This window comes from Cyprinodon tularosa, unplaced genomic scaffold (genome assembly GCF_016077235.1).
Source record: "Cyprinodon tularosa strain WSP-4 unplaced genomic scaffold, ASM1607723v1 ctg1111, whole genome shotgun sequence".
In the NCBI taxonomy this organism is placed as follows: Eukaryota; Metazoa; Chordata; class Actinopteri; order Cyprinodontiformes; family Cyprinodontidae; genus Cyprinodon; species Cyprinodon tularosa.
Window position 1 is genome coordinate 53,511 of NW_024037907.1, and position 24,312 is coordinate 77,822.

At 40.1% G+C, this 24,312-nt stretch overlaps 1 long non-coding RNA gene across 1 annotated transcript; it reads right to left on the reverse strand.

The window, feature by feature from the left end:
* Positions 1–3,402: 3,402 nt before the first annotated feature.
* Positions 3,403–20,436, reverse strand: LOC119792160. Its single transcript, XR_005281945.1, has 3 exons — positions 19,518–20,436; positions 19,255–19,446; positions 3,403–3,721 (listed from the first exon to the last, which is right to left on the reverse strand). It is a non-coding gene; the product is annotated as an uncharacterized LOC119792160 (long non-coding RNA).
* Positions 20,437–24,312: the final 3,876 nt, after the last annotated feature.

Sequence of the window (24,312 nt, forward strand, 5' to 3'; positions counted from 1 at the left end):
TTCTCATCATTAGCACTCCTCTATCCGTGATACAGTGGGTGCTGGTTGGAAATGGACACTTCACTCACGCTCCCCGTGTTTCAAGAATTGTGTGAAAAACATGTGACTACTATAGCCACTAGGTGGCAGTCTGAGTCCATTTCGGCGTCCCATGAGTCAGGATTAGATAGGTCAATGAGCAGACTGGGAGGGGTGTGAGCTGTTGCGAGCTGAGCGGACTACTGTTTCCCAGCTTTGGCACAGAGGGTAGGGTGAATGTAACCTGACAACAACCAGATGCATGTCTCGCTCCGCCTAGCTCCACTCACATACATCTGGGAACCCGCCATAGGAATTGCCTTTACTGAAGGCTGGGGCTTATCAAAACTCCTTGCATATGATTGGATAAGCCACTTGTCTGTCATCTTTATTGACGTGCTATTTCAACCACTCACACCGAAGCTAACCCGTGACACTGTGAGAGGAGGAGCCATTTGGTAGATCAAGCTCTTGCCAAATCAGGTCGGGAGAAGGGCAAAAACATCGTTTCCACCAACAAAAGCCTTCAAAGCCGTTCTCTGGTGTTCTTTTAATGAAACAATATCAGATAGATTGGACAACACAGAAGAAATAGCAGCATCAGTGCTAACGCTTGCTTCCTCAATGCGAGCCGCCATTGTTGTTGGAATCTCACGGTCGCTTCTCCACTCCAGGACACACCCGCCCTGCGTCCTGATTGGACAGACCATAAATTCGGTTGGGGAAATCACTTTCAATGAGCGGGTTCCCAGATGTATGTGAGTGGAGCTAGGCGGAGCGAGACATGCATCTGGCTGTTGTCAGGTTAGGGTGAATGGTCTGCAGTTCAAAAGGTTGAGGGTTCAGTCCCAGCTGTGGCCGAGTTTATTAATGTTGCGTTAAATGTTTTTCAATTTTTTCACTTGATGGCCTATGATATCAAAAATTGTATAATAACTTATTTAACTTATTTATATATTTTACGTACACTAGACTATTATGCTGTTTGACTTTATGGCGTCTTTCTTTTATTTAGATCAGCTGATGTGCGTTCCACCTTTCCAAGGAATTACATTAGACTATAGGGATTATCATTCTACAGCCTCAATATCTTACTCTGATAATAATAGGCGTATTGTTATACTATTTGTGTTATTATTATTATTATTATCTAGCTGGTAAAATTTTCAGTTTGATCTGGAAAAGGACGCTATGATGCCTGATACAACAAGCAGGAAAGGCCCAACCCCCAGGCCTTTTGGGCACATTATGCAAAAATGTTGCTTGCTGCCCCGATGAATAGTGGCGTTTCTAAGCTGTTGCCAAAGATGGCTGTGAGCGACCCAAAAGTCAGTGAGCTAATCCGGAGTATTCCCATTTTAAATACAGTGAACCCTCGTTTATCGCGGGGGTTACGTTCCAAAAAGAACCCGCGATAGGTGAAATCCGTGAAGTAGACACCTTTTTTTTTTTAGTTATCATACAATGAAATACTCCATACAACATTGAAATCAAGGAACAAAAAGTTTTTACAGGCCCAAGCATTTGTTTAACAAATAAAAGTACGGTATAAACGTTGTTAACTACTGTACTGTACTGTAAAATAATATAGTTATAAATAAATAAGTAATAATTTTAATCATCAATACGAAAAGAAGAGTTAATATTGCGGGGATCAGCACCGCCCCGCTGTGATGGATTGGAACGGGAGAAAATGAAAAAAGATTATGAAAAAAAATACAAAGTACAGTAGGACAGATAGTGACTGACGTGTACAGTACAGTATTTCACTGCTCTTCTGACGGAGCCGCTGCATCCTGATTGCTCTGTGGCGTTTTTTTCTTCTAAAGCCTGTGGTGCATGTGTGTTTTTGAGAGAAGAACATAGTTATCGGTAGTTGTTGTCGCTCTTTTTTCTTCTGGGCCAAAAGATCCTTATAAACCGACATGCCACCATCGATTATGTTTGACAATAAAGTTTAACAATGCATGATGCAAATCCGTGAAGCAGCGAGGCCGTGAAAAGTGAACCGCGTTATAGCGAGGGTTCAATGTAATGTAAACTGTGGAGAGTTTCAAATACCTGGGTGTTTACGTCAGTAATAAACTGGACTGGACTCATAACACTGACGCTCTGTATAAAAAGGGCCAGAGCCGCCTCCACCTCCTGAGGCGGCCGAGGGCCTTTGGAGTCTGCAGGCCCCTCCTTAAAATCTTTTATGACTCTGTGGTAGCCTCAGCCTGCCTCAATATCTTACTCTGATAATAACAGGCGTATTGTTATACTATTTTTGTTATTTTTATTATTATTATCATTATTATTATTTTTATTATTAACTGTAATGACATAGAAGATTCCTAGATGACTTGCAGAGACATCATTTTACCTTCTCCTTTTCTCCTGTATTTATGTGAATAACTAATTGCTGTATTTTTATTTGAAGTTTACAGTTAAAATGTTAACAACTAAAAAGTTAAATTAGTCAACACGCCTGGAAATAGAGTAAAATTTGTGTCATTATTGTTCTTTAAAAAAAAAGCACATTGTTTAGATTGGAATTAAAAAAAAAAAAGTTATCAGAAATGAATCCAAAAAAAACCCTTTAATCCAAAAAAAATGTATGTAATATATTACAACAACATATTTATTGGTCATTGTTTTCGTCAAGAGTGAGCACTTTTTTAAGCGGGCTTAAAATAGAATGATCTGTGAATGTAATTGATTAAACTCAATCTGAAAAACAAAAAGGAAACACAAAACTTGTGAAAATACAAAATCTGCAAATGAATTGTCTTGACAAATAAAAACATTTGAAAATAAGAAAACTGTAAAATAAAAGGAAATAAAATATGACTAAAAGGACTTCATATTTTTTTTCTATGATTAGGGACTGAAAGCCAAGGTCATAGCCTACAGTTCCACTGCATTTAGTTTTTGTCCAAGCCTTATTTTTAGGCTTAGTTTACTGCATTTCTTCATATTAGTTATGTTAGATGCTAATCTGGCAAATAAAACCAGTACAGATCTTTGATATCATTTCTAAAACTTTGTAAAGATGTTCCACTATTTTCCCCGACTGCGCTGTGACACTGAATTTTAGGGCTCCCCCACCTGTAAAAACCCACTTTAACCACTGTACATATATATATATATATATATATATATATATATATATATATATACACACATATATATTATGTGTATTATTATATTTCCCTCCCGAAATGTATAAAGTATAAAAAAAGAAAACTAAAAATATCAATGCTGAGTTAACTTATCTTTTCCATTATTAATAGCCATATTTCTCCCCATATTCAGCCACAACTTATTTTAACTTATAGCACAGCTGCATGTGCATGTCATGTTATAAACAGAGAATTATATAAACACAAATAATCATCCTTACATCTTTAAGTCCTTTATTCACAATCTACACTCACAGTACAGGAGAAGATTCTGACGATCGGCCAGCTCCTCCAAAAACTGCCACGTCTTCAATCTTTTCAAAAACAAACTTGAAAGGTTCTAAAACCATCTCCCTCTCATGCTCATCAATGGTGAAGTCATCTACTTCACACATTTGTTTGAATAGCTTGACTGCTTCAGCCACATTTTCCTCCCCCATCATCAAAATGTCAGGTAAATCCACCTTGCTGCTGAAGAGACTTTGGTTTTCTTCCAACCAGTGTGCTGCTTTTCTGCAGTCATGGATCACTTTTTGATCCTGTAGAAAAGAGGAAAGATTATTATTTTCTAAAAATAATCCAGCTACGGAAGCCGGCAGACCAAACCAGCGCATTCAGCTCGGCAACGAACTCATGCTCTTCCTCAACACTGAAGTCCTCAGACATTTTTCTTTCGTTGTTTCTTTCTTTGCACAGGTAAACGGCACATTTCTTCTTTTACGCTTGCATTATTGGAAGAGCAGACGCTGAATGCGCACTTTCATCTGGTTTGGTCTGCCGGCCTCCGTAGCGTCGTGATCGCGCATGTGCGCGCTTTCAGGAAATCCTATACACTACTGTTTTTGCTCTAAAGACATTCTAAATGACTTTGTTTCGAGTAAATTCTGGATGCTACCCACTCAGGACACTTGGAATACATTGGACGAGCAGTATGGAGGAATATTGACACGTTTTTTTGTGGACTTTTATAGACCTTTCTGTCTCGGGCACCATAGACCTCCATTATTTGAATGTCAGCAGACAGCAAGAAGCCTGTTTGCTGTTTGGCTGTGATGCAATCCTGGAGAGAAACATCAGCTGTGCTGCTTCCATCAACACCCTTTTTTATAGATGCTGGAGATAGGCCTGTTTTCCAGTGTGGTCCTATTTCTCTGACCGTGACTGGCTGGATGTGCTCTCTTCGTCCTCTGGCATGGGAGCTGGCTCGGAGCTCGTCTGCCTGGCTTTTTGTTTCTCTGCTTCTGTCTCCTTGAACCCCAGTCGGCCTCAGATGGCTGCTCACACTGAGCCTGGTTCTGCTGGAGGTTTCTTCCTGTTAAAAGGGAGTTTCTCCTCTCCACTGTCGCTACAAGCATGCTTAGTGTGAGGGATTGTATTTGAGTCAATGAGTCAATGCAATGAACTGGTTTTCCTTTGATAGAAAACTTTCAATCAATTTGACTGTATGATCTGGTTGAACTGTAAAGTGCCTTGAGATGACGTGTTGTGAATTTGGCGCTATATAAATAAACTGAATTGAATTGAACTGGTGAATATTCTCAGTCACTCAGGTCATAGTCATTCCAAAAAAGAAAATGAAAAACAATCCACTGGAAAAAGCTTCTTGGATGTAAAGCGAAATGTCTTCAACTTAGAAAAAAAGTTTTTTTTTTTTTATTGAAAAATTTTGGAAACACAACTGCAAAAATGAATTCAATTCAGTTCAATTAAGTTTATTTATATAGCACCAATTCTCAACAAATGTCATCTAAAGGTACTGTTTAGAGACAATTCACCAAGATCGTGCAGCCAGATTGGGTCAAAGTTTTTTATTGAATGAAAATCAGCTGATTGCATCTACTCATTGACTGAAGCCCCCAAAATGGATTTGTTTTAGTTTCTTTTGTTTACAATAACTGGTTTTAACCGTTTAAAAAATGTTTACTCTTTCGACTGTGCTAACTCCACCCTGAATAGTGTGGTCCTATGTAAGCCCTGATAAGGTGTTAAAACAACACAGGGCATTTTTGCTATGTGCTTTTTTCATCCCTTTTGATATTAAAAACCAAAGCTCTCCTGCTTACTATATAGTTAATAGATTTAGACCCCCTAAGCAACTAGTATACGATTATCTTTTGTAGGTTAAAAAGCTTCTTTGGATCAGTACTTCTATGTCCCAGTCCCTAATCTCCCACTGAAAATATATCCTAAATGAGTTAAATAAGTATATCCTAAATTAGTAAAAAACTAATTACAATATACAACACATATTTCGATGGGATTAGTCTAACTGGATCAAAATGCTAGAAAAAGAAAATGAAAAAAAAGCCATTTTAGAAAAAAAATGTCATTTCATAGTATATTTTCCTTATAGTTATATAAATTAATTAATTATTATTAATAATTAATATTAAATTATATTATATTACAATATTTTCATTGTTTTGATACAGGAGACTTTATTCAATAACATTTTGAGAATGGGGGACTACTTTCAATCATAAAAAAATAAATCAAACTTTATTTATATGGCACATCACAAATGAGTCTAATGCCCCCATGAGTTCTAGAAGGACTAGAAAGGTACAATTCCTAGCAGTTTCCTTTTCAGAAACGAATATTTGATAATCAAAAGGGCCAATTTAGACTGTCCATGTAGAATATATGTGCCAATTCAAATTTTTAAATATTATCAAGGGGGATAAGCAGTTGTGTAACATTAGATTCAATTCATTTCAGTTTATTTATATTGCACCAAATTCACAACACATGTCATCTCAAGGCACTTTACAGCTACATAACACCAAAGGATAGACACAGGAAATAATGGCAATGATTTTCTATTTATCCATCCATCCTTCCGCATTTTTATCCTTCCACTTATCCGGGGTCGGGTCGCTGGGTAGCAGCTTCAGTAGGGAGGCCCAGGCATCCTTGTCCCCAGTCACTTGGGTCAGCTCCTCCAGGGGAATCCCAAGGCGCTCCCAGGCCAGCCAAAAAAATATAGTCCCTCCAGCGTATCCTGGGTCTCCCTCCTGGTGGGACGTTTCTGGAACAATTCACCAGGGAGACGTCCAGGAGGCATCCTAATCAGATGCCCAAGCCACCTCAACTGGCTCCTCTCGATGTGGAGGAGCAGCGGCTCTACTATTAGATCTCCCCAAGTGACTGAGCGCCTCACCCTATCTCTAAGGGAGACCCCAGACACACTACAGAGAAAACTGCAAGTGCATGTTTCACAACAGAAACCACACCAATCCGCTTATCGATCTTCCGTTCCATCTCCCCCTCATTCGTGAACAAGACCACAAGATAGTTAAACTCCTCCACTAGGGACAATACATCCTCCCCAACCTGGAGAAGGCACTCTACTCTTTTCCGGCTTAAGACCATGGTCTCGGATTTAGAGGCACTGATCCTCATCCCGGCCGCTTCACACTCCGCTGCAAACCGATCCAGTGAGAGCTGTAGATCACGCCCTGATGAAGCCAATATAACCACATCATCTGCGAATAACAGAGATGCAATCCTAAGGCCACCAAAACAGATCCCCTCAACACCTTAGCTGTGCCTAGAAATTCTGTCCATAAAAGTTATGAACAGAATCGGTGAGAAAGGGCAACATTGGCAGAGTCCAACCCTCACTGGAAACGAGTCCGACTTACTGCAAGCAATGCAGACCAGGCTCTTACACCGGTCAAACTGAGACCTAACAGCCCGTATTGAATGGCCTGGTACTCCATACTCCCGAAATACCCCCCATAGGACCCCCAGGCTCTGCTTCCTCAATGGAAGACGTGTTGGTGGGATTAAGGAGGTTTTTAAAGTATTCTGCCTACTGACATACGACGTCCCAACTCGAGGTCAGTAGCACACCACCCCTGCTATAGTGTTTGTACTGCACTGCTTCCCCCCCTGAGACGCCCAATTGTTGACCAGAATCACTTCAAAGCCGTATGGAACTCTTTCTCCATGGCCTGTCCAAACTCTTCCCACACCCGAGATTTTGCCTCCACGACCAGCCGAGCCACTTGCCGCTTTGACTGCCGGTAAATATCATCTGCTTCTGGAGTCGGACAGGTCAATAAAGCCAGACTCCTTCAGCTTGACAGCTTCCCTCACCACTGGTGTCCACCAGCGTGTTCGAGGGTTGCCGCCACAACATGCACCGACATCCTTGCAGCCACAGCTCTGACTAGCCGCCTCAACAAAAGAGGCACAGAACATGGTCCACTCAGACTCAATGTACCCCACCTCCCTCAGAACGTGTTTAAAGCTCTGCCGGAGATGGGAGTTAAAGTTCCTTCTCACGGGGCACTCTGCCAGATCTTCCCAGCAAACCCTCACAATACGTTTGGGCCTTCCAGGTCTCACAGCATCCTCCCCCACCATCTGAGCCAACACACCACCAGGTAGTGGTCGGTTGAGAGCTCCGCCCCTCTCTTCACCCATGTGACCGCAAATCAGATGAAACAACAACAAAGTCGATCATTGAAGTATGGCCGAGGGTGCCTTGGTGCCAAGAGCACATATGTTACACCCTTATGCTTGAACATGGTGTTCGTTGTGGACAATCCATGACGAGCACAGAAGTCCAACAACCACTCGAGTTCAGGTCAGGTGGAACATTCCTTCCAACCACGCCTCCCCAGGTCTCAATGTCATTGCCCACAGTGTTGAAGTCCCCCGGAAGAACAAGGGAGTCCCAAGGAGGGGCACTCTCCAGTACCCCCCTAAATACTCCAAGGTAACAGGTCCTAGGTGAGGGACCATACAAAGAGCAGCCCAAAGATCTCTTACGACAAGTAAAACAAATGGACGTAGTGTTCCCTCGACCCGGACGCGGGTCAACGGGGCCCCACTCTGGAGCCCTTCCTGGAGGCAGGGCACGCTGGCGAGCACCAGTTGTCCGGGCTTTTACCCCTGGAGCCCGGCCGAGCACATTCCAAAGGTCCCCCTTCCAATAGGCTCCCCACTTGTAGGAGGGGCCAAAGGGGTTGGGTGGAGGTTGAGGGCGAGGACCTTGGCGTTCTGATATTCTATTTAATTAAGTTAAATTTCTCTACTGCTTAAAAAATGCAGTATTTGATAGTATGCAGTATTTGATAGATTTCAGGTATCATTGATCGACACTGTAACTACAATTGTTCCTAATTTTCCTAATATTAAATTAATATAATTTGTTTTACTGATTTATTTTGCTGATACATTATGAAACCATACATTTATTACATGTACATTTCTATCACTAATATTTAATGAAATTTTTTTTGCATATTATCCACAGATGATCAATAAACCTTGAGCTTGTGGAGAATTTAATTCAATTCAGTTAATTTGTACGGTGCCAATTCAAACACATTTCATCTAAAGGCACTTTACAGAGACATGTCAAGCAGATCATGCATTCAGATTGGTTAAAAATGTTCTAACTAAAGTCCCTGTCACTCCTTGACGATTTAGACAAGCATATGCCTAACGTACGCTGGCAAAAAACGCAGGCATACATTGATTAAGTTATGGGTACTTTTTGTATAATTTATGAGCACACTGAAGTACGCTAAAGCAAGCTGGCACACATTGACATACGGCTAGTGCGTCAAGAAATTTTTTTGCACGTACCTGCCATACGTGGGGCATAAGTCACAAGTCCAATTGAATTGTATTTATTTTTATTTATGTATCGCCAATTCACAACACATGTCATCTTAAGGCACTTTACAGTTCACCAGATCATACAGTCAAATTGATTCAAAGTTTTCTATCTAAGAAAAAACAGTTGATTGAATCGACTCATTGACTCGAATTCAATCCTTCACACCAAGCATGCTTTAAGAGACAGTGGAGAGCAAAAACTCCCTTTTAATAGGAAGAATCCTCCAGCAGAACCAGGCTCAGTGTGAGTGGCCATCTGTCGAGGCTGACTGGGGTTCAAGGAGACAGAGGCAGAGATACAAAAAGTAGCTGTAAAAGGTGGCCTGGTCCAGGAAACACACAGCCAGGCAGACAAGATCCAAGTCTACTCCCATGTCAGAGGATGAAGAGAGCACACCCAGCCAGTCACAATCAGAGTACAGGACTACACTGGAAAACAGGCCAATCTCCAGTATCTAATAAAAAAAGTATTGATGGCAGAAGCACAGCTGATATTTCTTTCCAGGATGGTGTCACAGCCAAACAGGAACAGATGAAGCAAAGCTACTTTGAGAAAAAGCAGAGAGAGGATAACGTTAGAGATTAAACTAACAGATTCTGAAGAGTGGGAGAATAGAGATAGAATTAAGCAGAATTATGAAATAGGGGTCCCTATGTCCTCCAGAAGTCTAAACCTATAGCAGCATAACTATAGAGATAGTTCAGCATAACCTGACCCACTCTAACTATAAGCTTTATCAAAAAGGAAAGTTTTAAGCCTAAAAAGTAGACAGGGTGTCTACGACACAAGCTAAAACTGGTAGTTGGTTCCATAGGACAGGAGCCTGATAACTAAAAGATCTGCCTCCCATTCTATTTTTAGAAATTCTAGGAACCACTAGTAAACCTGCAGATTGAGAACGAAGTGCTCTGTTAGGCACATAAGGAACAATCAGATCTCTAATATAAGATGGAGTTTGGCCATTTAAGGCTTTATATGTGAGGAGGATTTTAAATTATATTCTGGATTTAACAAAAAGCCAACCTTAAATGCTTTTGGTACATATCCCTGTAACAGAGATAGATTAATCACATTTAAAATGGAGGACAATATAAAAGGGAATACCTCCTTAAATAACCTGGTTGGAACTGCATCTAACAATCAAGTTGAAGGTTTAGATGAAGACAATAGTTTTACTAACTCTAAAGGATCAAATGGATCAAAGCAGTCTAAACCAGGTTCAGATTCTATTGCTACCTCAGATGTTGCCTCACCTTCCATGGATAAACCAATCATAAATAGAAGAGTGCTAATTGTTGGGTTAATTAATTGTACATAAGTTATTCTACTTTAATCATATTATACTTACACACTTTGTTATCTCTATCTTACTCATATTACAAAGAGTGTTAAAACATTTAGTTTTGTTTGCTGTGTCATTAATGTTTTTTAAGTCTGTGCAGGAGGGATGTTGACTGCGACTGCTGTTAACAGATGTCGTTAAGGGTGTGGAGGAGAATGGAAAACTGTGCAACTAGATAAGGAGAGGGGTTCTCCTTATCCTCTGATGTTGTATGATGTTGTACGAAAATTCTGGTTTCAACTGGGTTCTGTTCCCTCCCCCTTTAGCGGTTGAAACCACATTGTAATCAGGGCGTTTCTTCAATAAAGGGCTTGGAGAGCAGATACTGCTTCAGAGTGGGTTTGAAGTTGTAACTGAATGCAGTTTCTGATCCCCTCTCCTTGCAAGTAAAATATACTAAATTCTCTGTGTCATTCTTTGTGCAGGTTGCTGAATAAGGTGTTTGGTGTTTAAACCTAACATTAATTGGTCCTTCGAGCCGGATTGCAAGATACCCGACGACCCCCAGCAGGTGAGTGAGATCCAGATAAGCCTGCGGCCGCAGCAAAGAGACCCTTTACGGGACTGGTCTCTCCCTTACAAGCTGGGGTCCGACGGTTGAAGCATTTCGAGGACGCAGAGAATTGTGAGTAGTTTTTCTTTTAATAAGGAGTGAGTGAATTATTGGAAGAAAAATATATAAAATATAAAAAATTTATAAAAATATAATAATATAAAAAAAAAGAAAAAAAGATCGAAGTGAAGGGCGTGGGGTCACGAGATTCCCCTTTTGAAGTCCTCTCAGCGTGGGGTCACGAGATTCCCCTTTGCAAACAGTTTAAACCTCGTGAAGGACGGCGGTGTCCTCTATCTTAAATAGTTAAATTCCGCATGGGGTAACGAGGTCCCCCTTTTGTACTAAAACCCTGACAATTCTAGACTCTATCAGGTAAAATAGAAATTTTAAAACAGTTAAAGTCCGCGGGAGGGCAGGCTCCCCTAGTTTGTAAGGGCAGGCTCCCCGAGTTGTAAACTAGTTAAATTCTGCATAGGATAGCGGCGTCCTCTGTGTTTAAAATAAGTAAACAGAAATAAAGTAAAAGTTAACTGCGCAGTGAGTGTGTGTGTGTGTGTGTGTGCGTGTGTAAGGAAATATAGATATCACTAGATATCTGTATTTCATACCAAAAAGACAAGGGTTAAATGGTGAGCTTTTGTGGATGTTTGTAGACAAGAAAACTCCACCTGTAAGGGTTGAAGTGAGTTTTACCACAAAAAGTCGTTGATCACCATCTTGTCTGAAGCCCCAGTGTTTAGAACACGACAGGTGTTGAAAACCCACTGGGCCCAAATTTAGTTCAAAATGGGAAAGGGGCAAAGTAAAGAAAAACAGAAGTTATTGGAGGAACTCCAGTGCAAAGACTGGAAAGCAGTTGAAAATGATGACCCATTGGCGGCAGAACCATAATGGAAGAAAGAAAAGCAGCAATACTGCATGCGCCTAAGCCACTTACAAAGAAACAAATGATGTCCTTCTTAGGACTCACTAATTATTGCAGAAGCTGGGTACCAAATTATGCAGAAATAACTGCACCGTTAAACTTACTTATGTATAAAGAGGAACTGAAAATGTCAGACAACCTAAAATGGACATCTGAAGCAGAAGCGGCCTTCTGTAACATTAAGCAGGCTATGGTGAGCAGTTGCACGTTAGCACTCCCAGACTATGAAAAAGAATTTGTACAAATGGTGGACTGTAAAGGTCATTTTATGACCTCGGTCTTAACTCAAATGCATGGGAATAAATTACGGCCAATAGCATACTATTCTACTAAATTAGATGCTGTAGCATGTGCACTTCCACACTGTGTGCGAGCAGTTATAGCTGCTTCATTGGCAGTAACGTCCAGTGCTGACATAGTATTATTCCATCCACTGACATTAAAAGTTCCCCACTCGGTGTCTGCTTTGCTTTTACAAACTAAAATGACTTTTCTATCCCCAGCCAGACACCTCTCATGCATGTCTTTACTTCTGTCACAGCCGCATTTGAAAATAGAACGCTGCACGGTGCTGAACCCAGCAACACTTATCCCCACACCAGATGATGGGGAATCTCATGATTGTGAGGCTCTGGCTGAACAAACTGCTAAAAGTAGGCCAGATTTGAAAGACACTCCTTTGTCAGAAGGAGAAACATTATTTGTTGATGGATCCTCTAAAAAAGATGAAAAAGGGAAAACAAGAACTGGTTATGCTGTAGTGACACATACCGCTGTGCTAAAAGCGGAAGCTTTACCACAACATTACTCTGCACAAGCAGCAGAACTGATTGCTCTTACTGAAGCATGCAAATTGATGAAAGACAAAATAGTAACTATCTGGACAGATAGTCAATATGCTTATGCTACAACACATACGTTTGCACAACATTGGAAAAACAGAGGCATGATAACATCAACCGGGAAACTAGTGACCCATGCCAATTTACTGAAAGAACTTTTACAAGCAGTACAGCTGCCAAAGCAGCTGGCAATATGCAAATGTGCGGCCCACACATCGGGAAAAGATGCTGTTTCAAAAGGGAATTCCTTTGCAGATAAAATAGCAAAAGAAGCTGCTTTAAAAGAAATAACAGTATTAACATTAACAGACAATTCACTAAAAGACGACATCTTACAAGACATGCAGCAGCAAGCTCCTAAACAGGAACAAGAACAATGGAAAAGCAAAGGAGCACGATTAAAGGAGGGGATTTACACCTGACCAGAAAATAAACCAATCCTTCCAAAAAACTTATACAAATGGGCAGCTATGTTGACCCATGGTAAAACTCATGTGTCAACCGGAGGGATGGTAGGATTGGTAAACCAAACATATACGACCTATGGTTTTAATGCTTATTCAAAAAATTTTTGTAGAGCATGCTTAATATGTGCAAAGCACAATGCTCAGGGGAACCTAAGGCCTAAAAGAGGACAATTCCCAAAGCCAAACTACCCCTTTCAACATATACATATGGATTTTATAGAACTAAGCCCTAGTGAAGGTAAAAAGTTCTGTTTAGTAATAGTTGACTCGTTTTCTAAATGGGTAGAACTGTTTCCTACAAAACATCCAGATGCACTAACAGTCGCAAAAGCATTATGCAAAGACATAATTCCCCGTTATGGGATTCCAGAGAAAATTTATAGTGATAATGGCACACATTTTGTAAATCAGATAATAACCAAAATAGGACAAGCCTTTCACATAGATTTGAAAAACCACTGTGCTTACCATCCACAAAGCGCAGGCCTTGTGGAAAGAACGAACGGATTCGTTAAAAACCGACTTAGGAAATGTATGGAAGAAACGGGAAGATCATGGACTCAATGTTTGGATTTAGTTAAACTAAACATAAATATTACAAGTACGACCGGGTTGACCCCTTATGAAACAATATTTGGCAGACCATATAGACTTCCCTATTTTAATAATAGCTGGGAAACAGATGATGAAAGTACTCTAGCAGACTACATGAGAAAGATGCTGGAGCAACAAAAGCAACAGCTGAACCAAACTGACAGTGTCCCACCCTCTGTGTCTCCACAGGAAAACCAATTAGTTGAACCAGGTGATTGGGTCCTCATAAAGAGCATAAAGAGGAAACATTGGTATTCACCTAAGTGGGAAGGACCCTATCAGGTTTTGTTGACCACTCCAACTGCATTAAAAATAGCTGAAAGAAGCACATGGATCCACTTGTCACACTGCAAGAAAGTGATAGATAGATCAGATGAGTAATGTGTAAAATCACTTTCTTAATTATTCTGTGGAACCTTACCGTACTGCTTAGCACTCTAGTAATTCTACTGTGGTACCTGTTATAGAATACGCATTTGGTCTCCTTCACCGACCTTCAGAGGAAGTCCATCGTACAAAGGGGGTTGTATTTTTTAGCATACAACCATCTCAAACTGGTGAAGGTTCAACAACTCTGCCGAGAGGTCATAGGAAGTAGACCACTGTGTAAAAGATTACCCATAGGAAACTTTTTGAAGTTTGAACCTAGATGATGTTGCAACTTTTCATATTAGTTTTGTTTTTAGCTCTCACTCAGGGCAAGGATTCTTGTTGCCCCCATGAGCCAGCTATTTGTAAAAGGGACGTCTATCTCTGCTATAACTCTACTAGAGTAATCAGTGTAGTGACTATTCCTTTTCAAACATTCTCGCAAAGATTTAAAATTGACCCGGGAGATTGGCGAGGTTATGATTTCTACCTATATCCCCGTGTAGTTCAAAGAACTCAAAAGAGTTGGGGAGACGTTTTCAGAACCACTGGACAGTGGAAAAAAGGATCGTATGGATGGACATCTTTAGCTAAGAAATGGATGAGTAGAATATCAGGGTTCACTGTTAACCATGCCTCCAAAGTTTTCACTATGACAATAAACTCCACAGCAGAACCCCTTGAGAAGGAAGGCTGTTCTTCCTCATTTATATGTGCATGGTCTAGTGAAACCGATCCGTGTTGGACATTGTATCTGTGCTCTGCAAATGTTACACAAGAAGAAAATGAGATACAAGGGATTCTTACTTCTGCCCAAGGTGAACAGATAAAAATTCAAAATATTAATGACCCGCTTAAAACGGATGAACTGTTTCAAGTCACCACTGGAATCTCTGGGCAAACAAATAACTGGCTTTTAATGGCAGAACAAGCAGCTAAAACAGTGTCTAATGATTGTCTTGTGTGTATGGGAGCCAGACCGCTGTTACGTGTGGTTCCTGCCACCATAACTCCTCAATGTCTTCTAAATATAATGAATTATACAGTTCCAACTGATAATTGCACCTATTGGGATAAGATCTATCCCCTGACCACAGATGAGAAGAAAAAACCAATCTTTTTGAAGAAAGTGGCTGTGGCAAATTTCACCTGTGTAAACAGGACCGGAGTGGGCCCAAAATTGGGTACACTAAATGAAAAACAATGTGCAAGCATTTTACTGGTATCCACCTTTTTTAAACCTCAATCCCGCAGTGACATCTGGTGGTGGTGTGGAGATGACAAATTGTTTGACAGACTTCCATGCAACACCACTGGATTGTGTGCTGCAGTCACCTTGATTTTACCTGTTTCTATTACTTCACTCACAATGGATGAATTGTTAACGACTGTAAACAGTATTTTACCTCACACATGGCATACTAGAAGAAGGAGGGCATCTGAAAATGCGTGGAGTCCAGATGACCCTACTTATATTGACAGTATTGGAGTACCCAGAGGTGTTCCAGATGAGTATAAACTAGTGAATCAAGTTTCTGCAGGATTTGAATCTTTCTTATGCTGGTGGTGTACTATAAATAAAAATGTAGACAGGATCAACTACATCCATTATAACGTCCAGAGGCTGGGAAATAAAACAGAACAAGGCTTCTCCGCCGTCCATGAACAATTGTCAGCTACCTCTCTGATGGCTTTCCAGAACCGTATTGCTGTTGACATGTTGTTAGCTGAAAAAGGTGGTGTGTGCTCTATTTTTGGAGATCAGTGTTGCACCTTTATTCCCAACAACACTGCTGCAGATGGCAGCCTCACAAAGGCCCTTGAAGGCCTTCGCTCTCTTAACAGCAAAATGAAAGACCATTCTGGAGTTGACACAAAAATGTGGGATGGATCTGGAGACATTTTTGGTAAATACAAACAACTGGTACTTTCTATTTTGATGTCTGTAGCTATATTTGCCGCCATCCTGACCTTATGTGGATGTTGTTGTATTCCATGTATTAGAGCGCTGCTAAATAGACTAATTACCACTGCAATACAACCCATGAAAACAGAAATGTATGCCCTTATGTCCACTGAGGAACACCTATCGGATGATGAAGACAGCGAAGAGGATGAATTCTCTTTACACTTTCCTGACTTTTATCCTAATCCCAACGACAATAACCCACCAGTTTAAAGTACCTCTGAGTGTACCCTTTACAGCTAAAAAAAGAAAAAAGAATGATTTCTTAGTTGAAAATCTGAAAAGAAGTAACTATTGAATGATAAAAATAAATAGCTTAAAGTGAATAAACAGGAGGGAAATGTTGGGTTAATTAATTGTACATAAGTTATTCTACTTTAATCATATTATACTTACACACTTTGTTATCTCTATCTTACTCATATTACAAAGAGTGTTAAAACATTTAGTTTTGTTTGCTGTGTCATTAATGTTTTTTAAGTCTGTGCAGGAGGGATGTTGACTGCGACTGCTGTTAACAGATGTCGTTAAGGGTGTGGAGGAGAATGGAAAACTGTGCAACTAGATAAGGAGAGGGGTTCTCCTTATCCTCTGATGTTGTATGATGTTGTACGAAAATTCTGGTTTCAACTGGGTTCTGTTCCCTCCCCCTTTAGCGGTTGAAACCACATTGTAATCAGGGCGTTTCTTCAATAAAGGGCTTGGAGAGCAGATACTGCTTCAGAGTGGGTTTGAAGTTGTAACTGAATGCAGTTTCTGATCCCCTCTCCTTGCAAGTAAAATATACTAAATTCTCTGTGTCATTCTTTGTGCAGGTTGCTGAATAAGGTGTTTGATTTTATTTTTAATAAGATCAATCTTATTTATAAAGAATCCCATAAAATCATTACTGCTAAGAGCAGGTGGAATGGATGGTTCAACTATGCTATGGCTCTAGGTGAGTTGGCAATTGTATTGTAAAGATACCTAGGATTATTCTTATTCTCCTCTATGGAATACCCTTTGCTTTACAAAGGGTATTCTTACATAGCAGTAAACAGTTTTTTTGCCAGACTAGGTAGGATTCCTGTAGGCCTGTATGGTGATATTTTCTCCAGTTTCCTAGCATTTTGCTTCAAAGTCTGGAGCTCTGAATTCAATCAAGGAGCCAGCTTTCTATTTTTAACAGTTTTCATTTTCAAAGGGACTGCATTGTCTAAGGCAGTACGCAGAGAAATAGGAACCCCATCAACAAAATCCTCAACCTGTGAAGGGGAATAAACTAAGCTTTTGCACTCTGCTGCACTGCTCAGCGGCACAGAGGAGAGAGAAAGTGAAGCAGATTCTTTAAAATGTATAACTGCACTATCTGATAACGATCTGCTAAAGGTAAACCTTGATTTGGGGGAGGTGAATTCTGATAAAGTAATCCTGAAGGTTATTAAAAATTGGTCAGAGGGTTGTGAGGAAATGCTGTTATTTCTTCACATTATATGCCGTATGTCAGCACAAGATCCAAAATATGAAGATGAGAATGTGTGGGACTATTCACAGTTTGAACAAAGCCAATAGCGTCTAAGATAGCATTAAACGCTGCTCTTAAGCTATCACCTTCTATCACCTTCAATGTCAGCATGGATGTTAAAATCCCACACTATGATGAACCTGTCAGTATTTAATACCAAATCAGAAAAGACCTGTGGTAGACGGTACAAAGTTAAGAGGTTTTCTTGCTTTGCAATTTGGATGAGTGAAATTAAGTTAAGGGATAAATGTTTAAAAGAGTTGTAAATATTAACTGCCTTTGGAGTAATCATTAAGTCAGACTGAAAGATCGTTGCTACACCTCCTCCTCGCTCAGAACTTCTGGTAATGTGAAAATTTAATAGCTTGAAGGAGTTACCTCATTTATGCACACATAATTGTCTTGCTGCAGCCAAGTTTCTGTAAGGCAACATAAATCAATGTGATTATCACAAATCAAGTCATTAACTAGCAGGCTATTAGAAGAAAGAGATCTTATGTTAAATAAGCCACATTTAATCATTTCAACTTTTTTCCACAATTGGAGTTATTTTAATTTTAATTAGATAAACATTTTTACATACATATTTACTTTTTTGGGAATCTTTGTTAATTCGTTAGATTTTGGTCGTGGGCAAGACACTGTCTGGATGGAGTAAAGAGTGGGTAACAGTAGAGAAGCTGCAGAGACGTGTGTTAAAATACGACTCTGCTTCGGCGTAACCGGGTGTCATTACCGCCAGCGTGAATAACAATCTTACTATATTTAACCTTATCCTTAGCCAGCAGTTTCAGGTAGGGTTTGATGTCGCCCCTTCTGGCCCCCGGCAAACATTTGACTATGGTCCCTGGTGTCTCTAATGCCACGTTTCTGACTATGGAGCTGCCAATTACCAGAGTGGGCTTCTCAGTGGGTGTGTCACTGAGTGGGGAAAATCGGTTAGAAACGTGAACAAGTTGGTGGTGACCAGTGGGCAGAGATCCACGACTATGCTTTCTGCGTACAGTTACCCAATCACCTGGCTGCTCAGGCACATATGGAGGACAGCTACGTGGGGGGACTACTTTAACTCCTGGATTTTCAACAGCTTGAAGCCTGGATTCTAACTCTGACTCCCTGGCCTCCAAAGCTACAGAAATACTACATTTATTACACATCCCATTATCACTAAAGCAGGCAGAGGAATAACTTAACATCTGACACAGAAAGTAGGAGAGAGGAGAGGAAGAAGGAAGAGTTGGAAAAGAGTCGAGGGAGGGAGAAAGAGAAGCCATAGCGAGGGTAAGCTAGTGCTAGCCTAGGTTAGCTACTCCCTACTACCAGAAATAAAACCATGTGAAAGCAACAAGTGCTAAGTAGAAAAGTACATCAGAAGGCACTATGTCTTAAAGTAGTTCTGTTCAGTTAGAGTTAGTTAAATATAGAGATATAACAGAAAAAATAACTTAATTCAGATGGAGATAGTCTGGACAGCAACAACACTGCTCAACAGTCCAAGCAGGAAGTGAACACGATACATCTCACCAACAGGCGCAGTAGCACCCTCTAGTAAGTTCTATCTTACAGTCACTATTTAATGGAATATTGGCAGCGTTTTGGTATAAAACAGAGTTCGCAGTAGGAAACTGTCTGTTCTCCTCCACGCTTCATCCCCATAATAGGATAAGCGAGAAAGTGAGTGTGATAGATCCTCCTGTTGTTCATGCCCACACCCACAAATAAAAAACTTCCTAGCAGACATGACGCTGAATGTGCTGTGACCGCAAACCTTCACTCTTTCTCTTTCTTTTTTCTTTTTATTTATTTATTTTTTGATGGTGGGCAGCAAACAGCAGATAAATTAATATCCCGATCAAAGGCACATCACTGCACCTGAGGGGAGCAGCTTTAACTGCTGTTGTCATGAAGTGGGTCGGATCATTCTGTCATGAAGTGGGTCAGTAGGAAAGTTCAAAAAATGTATTGAAATAAAAACAGAGACAGAACAGAAGCCCGCTGCTGTGGATCCGCAGCTCGCTGGGGCTGCAGGAGGGGGACGGGGCACTGCCCAATCACTGACACTCTCTGGAGGAAAGAAACACAGGTAAGTGAGATTATCATCTGACAGAAGATGATAATATCAGTGAGTCACTTACCTGGTTTCACAGGTCAGTCCATCTCCCTAGAAAGGGGTGCAATCCAGCCGATGGGCTGAAAACCAGACGTGTGGCATGTGTCGCCCAAAGTGTCTCTGATGTTGCAGCCCTGGAGAAGTTCCAGAAAGCCGATACAGGTCAGGGGACAACAGAGCAGGCAGAAACAGTTCAGGAATCCAAAAAACCTCCCCTCTATCAGTTTTCCACCAAAACAGGAACAGCACGATCCAGACTTCCAGGAATCCACAGAGCTTTCAGGCAGGTTCAGAGTCCAGAGACTGGTGCAGAAGTGTGCCCCCGCAGACACCAACAGAAGCAGACAGGCAGGTTCAGATACACATGGCAGGCTCAGTGGTAGAGGGAAGCAGACAGAGATTAGATGTGGATCCAGGATTTCAGCTGGACTTTAAACTGGGCTCCTCCTAGTAGCCAGGCCAACGAGATTAAAACTGACCTTTCCGCGTTCCGAGCCAAAACCCTGAGGATCAGGACACTATCAGAGGAAAAGAAACGCTAAACAAACACTGAAACCTCTCACTCCGCTGGCTGCCAGGAACTAGGACATGAAGCATAATTAACAAAACAGACAAATTAACGGGCCTAAACAAACAAACAGACATCAAACAAACATCAAACAATGATCGGGTCAGAATAGCTGGAACTGAGCCGAATATAAGGGAAACAGGCAGGTGGATGAGATGAATCGTAATTAGGAGCTGGACAGAGTTAAGCAGATGAAAGGCATGAGTAATTTAGGTGAGATATGAGGGCAGATCTTGACAGCCATGTGTAATGCATAAGTTATGCTGTTGTTGGACATAAGTTCTGGACGCGTTATGAATAAGCTATGTATACCCCAAAGTTGAAAAAATACATAGAATGTTTAGCATATGCCAGCTTTTTAGGAGATTTTGAGATGTCAGGCATATGGTGTCTAATTTGATTTATACTGTACTTTTGATCAAAAATACCTCAAAGTACTACAAAAAAGAAAAGCATTAGGAAAGAAATACATACAAATGTAAAAATTTAAAATAATAATGACAAATAATAATAATAATAAAAGCCGTTTTAAAAAGAGAGAAAAAAAAATTAAAGGGAACCAAAAGTTTTGCTAAAAATAAATGTTTTAAGGCCTTTTTTAATACACTCAGTGGATTGAGGTGCCCTCAAGGTGTCAGGGAGGGCATTCCACAGATGTGGGGCAGCAGCACAAGATGCTCTGTCTCCCATTGTCCTGAGTCTGGTTCTGGGAATGTGGAGCAGGTTCGAATGAGTGGAGCAAAGGGAGCAGGTTGTGTTTTGTGGATTGATACGTTCTTTAAGCTAGGGGGGGCATGTCCATGGATGCATTAATGTGCGAGGAGGGAAACCTTGTATTCAATCCTGGTGAAGATGGGAAGCCAGTGTAGTGAATGGAGAATGGGGGTAATGTGCTCATGTTTCCGTACTCTCATCAGGATCCCAGCTGCAGAGTTTTGAATGTACTGAAGCCTCTGCAGACTCTTTTTAGGGATCCCAATGAGAAGTGCGATGCAATAGTCTCACTGGGGTTCAAGGAGACAAAAGCAGACATAGAAAAAAAAGAAGAGATACAAAAGGCAAGTGTCAACCAACTTCACAGGTGGCCCTGTCCAGCACTACACTAAAAAACAAGCCAAGCTCCAACTTCTATAAACAAAGATGTTGATGGCAGCAGCACAGCTTATATTTATCTTCAGGATGGAGTCACAACCAAACAGGACCAGACCAGATGAAGCTACTATGAGAAAAATCAGAGAGAGCATAGTGTTAGAGATTGAACAAACAAATACTGCAGAATGGCAGAATACAGATAGAATGAAGCAGAATTATATAAAAAGAAGAATTACTGATTGAATATTGTAGAGGACAAAAAGTATCTGTTTGTGATTTGCAGATTAATTTTATGTTAATCAAAATAAAAAAGGAAAGGCGCACAAGTTCGATCGACACCACATTTCCCCCTTTTTACTGAAAACTTCACATTTAGCAATTAATTGCTTGCAATACACTTCACCGAAGTTGGCTTTGATGCCTACTCACCTCAAATGTGGATCAGGGCACATAGGAGGCGGGGCCAAAGTCCACTCTGGAGAATTGGGACACTCTACACTCTCAATCCCTCTGCAGGAACTTGCAATTGAGGTACAAAAGGATAGTATTACGAGTATCGGGACTGGGCCTGGGTTTCTATTGTAGGTCTACTTCTGTCTCTTTAAGAACTTGAAACGATCTGGGGGAAATAGTAGACACTTTGCAAAAATAAAAAGTAACCATATTTAATAAGTCTGTAGTTGCATATATTTATTTATTTATTTTTTTATTTATGTGTTTATTTGAACAGGGACAGTGCACATTAATAAACATTTCTGTAAATGAGCCAGTGTTAGCTAAGTAGCTAATTTTCAACTGTAGTCCCTGGGCAAGGTTTTAAAATGCCAACATAATAAAAACAACAACATTAAAAATTAGTGCAAACAATAAAAATTAGTGCAAACAATAAAATACATAGTTAGTAATCTACATAAAAGTTGGACATTGATCTGTAAAAAACAAAGACGTTATTATAAATATAAGATTTAAAAAGCATTGATAAAAGTGCATCAGACAGGCAGACAGAAGTTATTGATTATGATAACAGGTTTGATTCTCCTGTAACCATGCTTTTAACATGTTTTTGAAAGTTCTGTATGTGTCTGCATTGCGTATATGAGTTGGAATGGTGTTCCAGGACTGAGCTGCTCGCACTGAGAAGGCTGACTGACCAAATGAGCTTTTTCTCAGTGGGACTGTAAGGTTATTTGAAGAGACAGATCTGGTGAGTCTGCTACCTTGTGTGAAAAAAGCAGTAAGTGGTGGTGGACCAAAGCCATGTAAAATTTTAAAGACCAGATTTGCATCATGAAATGCAACTAAATTTTCCCAGTTTAACAGGACATGTTTGTCCAGTATACTGCAATGATGAAAACGAAAAGGTTTCCTGTCCAAAACCTTTAGAGCCTGTTTGTAGACAGACTGGATTGGTTTAATGTTGTTTTACAGCCCTGTGACCAGCTGCTAAGACAGTATGTTAAATGAGGCATAATCATTGCGTTAAAAAACAATTTTGCTGCATCTGTGTTCAGATTATTTCTTATGTATCTGAAGTTTACAAGGTTGAGTTTGACTGTTTGAGTGACTTTCTTTACATGTTTTTTAAATGTGAAACTTGAATCCAGAATGAGTCCAAGATATTTATACTCTGACACTACTGTGATGGACTGGCCCGCAACAAACACATCTGGGTCTGAGCAGTTTGATACTCTTTTTGTAAAGAACATAGATACAGTTTTTTTAACATTTAAATGTAAGCATGAATTGTGGAGCCATTTTGATACATGTAGCATGGTTTCAGAGAGTTTTTTGGCTACTTCTTCCTTGGTCTTACCATGTACATAAATTACAGTATCGTCTGCATACATTTGTATCTCACATCCTTTGCACACAGAGGGTAAGTCATTTATATACAAACAGAACAGAAGAGGGGCCAGTATTGATCCTTGCGGCAGGCCCACATTGTTTCTCATGTAAGATGACTGTTCATTATTGACTCTAACAGCTTGTGATCTGTTTTGTAGATATGATTTGATCCAATTTATAGCATCAGGAGAGAAATTAAAGAGTGTTAATTTTGTGAGGAGAACATCGTGGCTGATGGTGTCAAACGCCTTTTTCAAGTCCAGGAATACAGCTCCAACTACTCCCCCCTTGTCCATTTTAGTTTTTACAGTTTCAATAAAGTAACAGGTAGCAGTTTCCGTGGAATGATTGGCACGAAAGCCAAACTGCATAGGATGTAGCTTAAATGAAGAACTGTTCAGGTGTGACATTAGTTGATCTGCTACACACCTCTCCGCAATCTTTGACACTACAGGGAGGATGCTGATTGGCCTGTAGTTTGCCACCTCATTTGAATCTCCTGATTTGAAGACTGGCGTCACAATAGCTGGTTTCCATACTGCTGGATATAATGCTTGTTCGAAGGATGAATTTATCATGTTTGTAATAGGGTTCGATAGAGTCTCTTTGTGTTTTTTCAACAGTAGTGAGTCCTGTTTGAAAGCGTCTTTTGATTTGGAATTTTTAAGACAGTCTATGATTTTATTTACTTGGGATTGAGAAACCTTATTAATAAAAAATACTGGTAGAGTTGTATCTAATGGCTCGACGTTGACTGAGTCTGCAGGTGGACTATGAGTTAGTGACTTGACAGAGTCTATGAAGTACTCATTGAAAGCAGTAGCGGTATTGATGATGATGTACTTAGACCTATCAGGTGGAGTTTGAGTTATTTGCACAAAGTGTCAAATATAGTCTATATATAGTCTATTTTTCTATTAAAAAATACTATGAATAATATACCTCAATAATTGTGACTTAAATGTACCATCAGATGTAATTTCCTCTTGAAGAAATCACAGTTTACTGAATTTTCTCTACATTAATTTGATAAAATCCTATAGTTGCTCCCATTTATTCCATCTGCTAAAACAAAATGTCAAAGTTTTGGTTTGTACTACAAGAAAATGAAGCTCTAGTTACACCTTATCAATTGTCTTCTAAATTGGTTGTCACTACTTACTAGAGGTACAAATCAGATTAAAAGGCAGCAGCTCTAAAATAAAAAATTGGTAACCCACTCAGCAAACGTTCATAGAAAAGTCTTGACAATTTTATATTTTTCTGTATGCCTACTTTTTCTTTCTGATCCAATTAATGTTATTTCCCTGAAGTT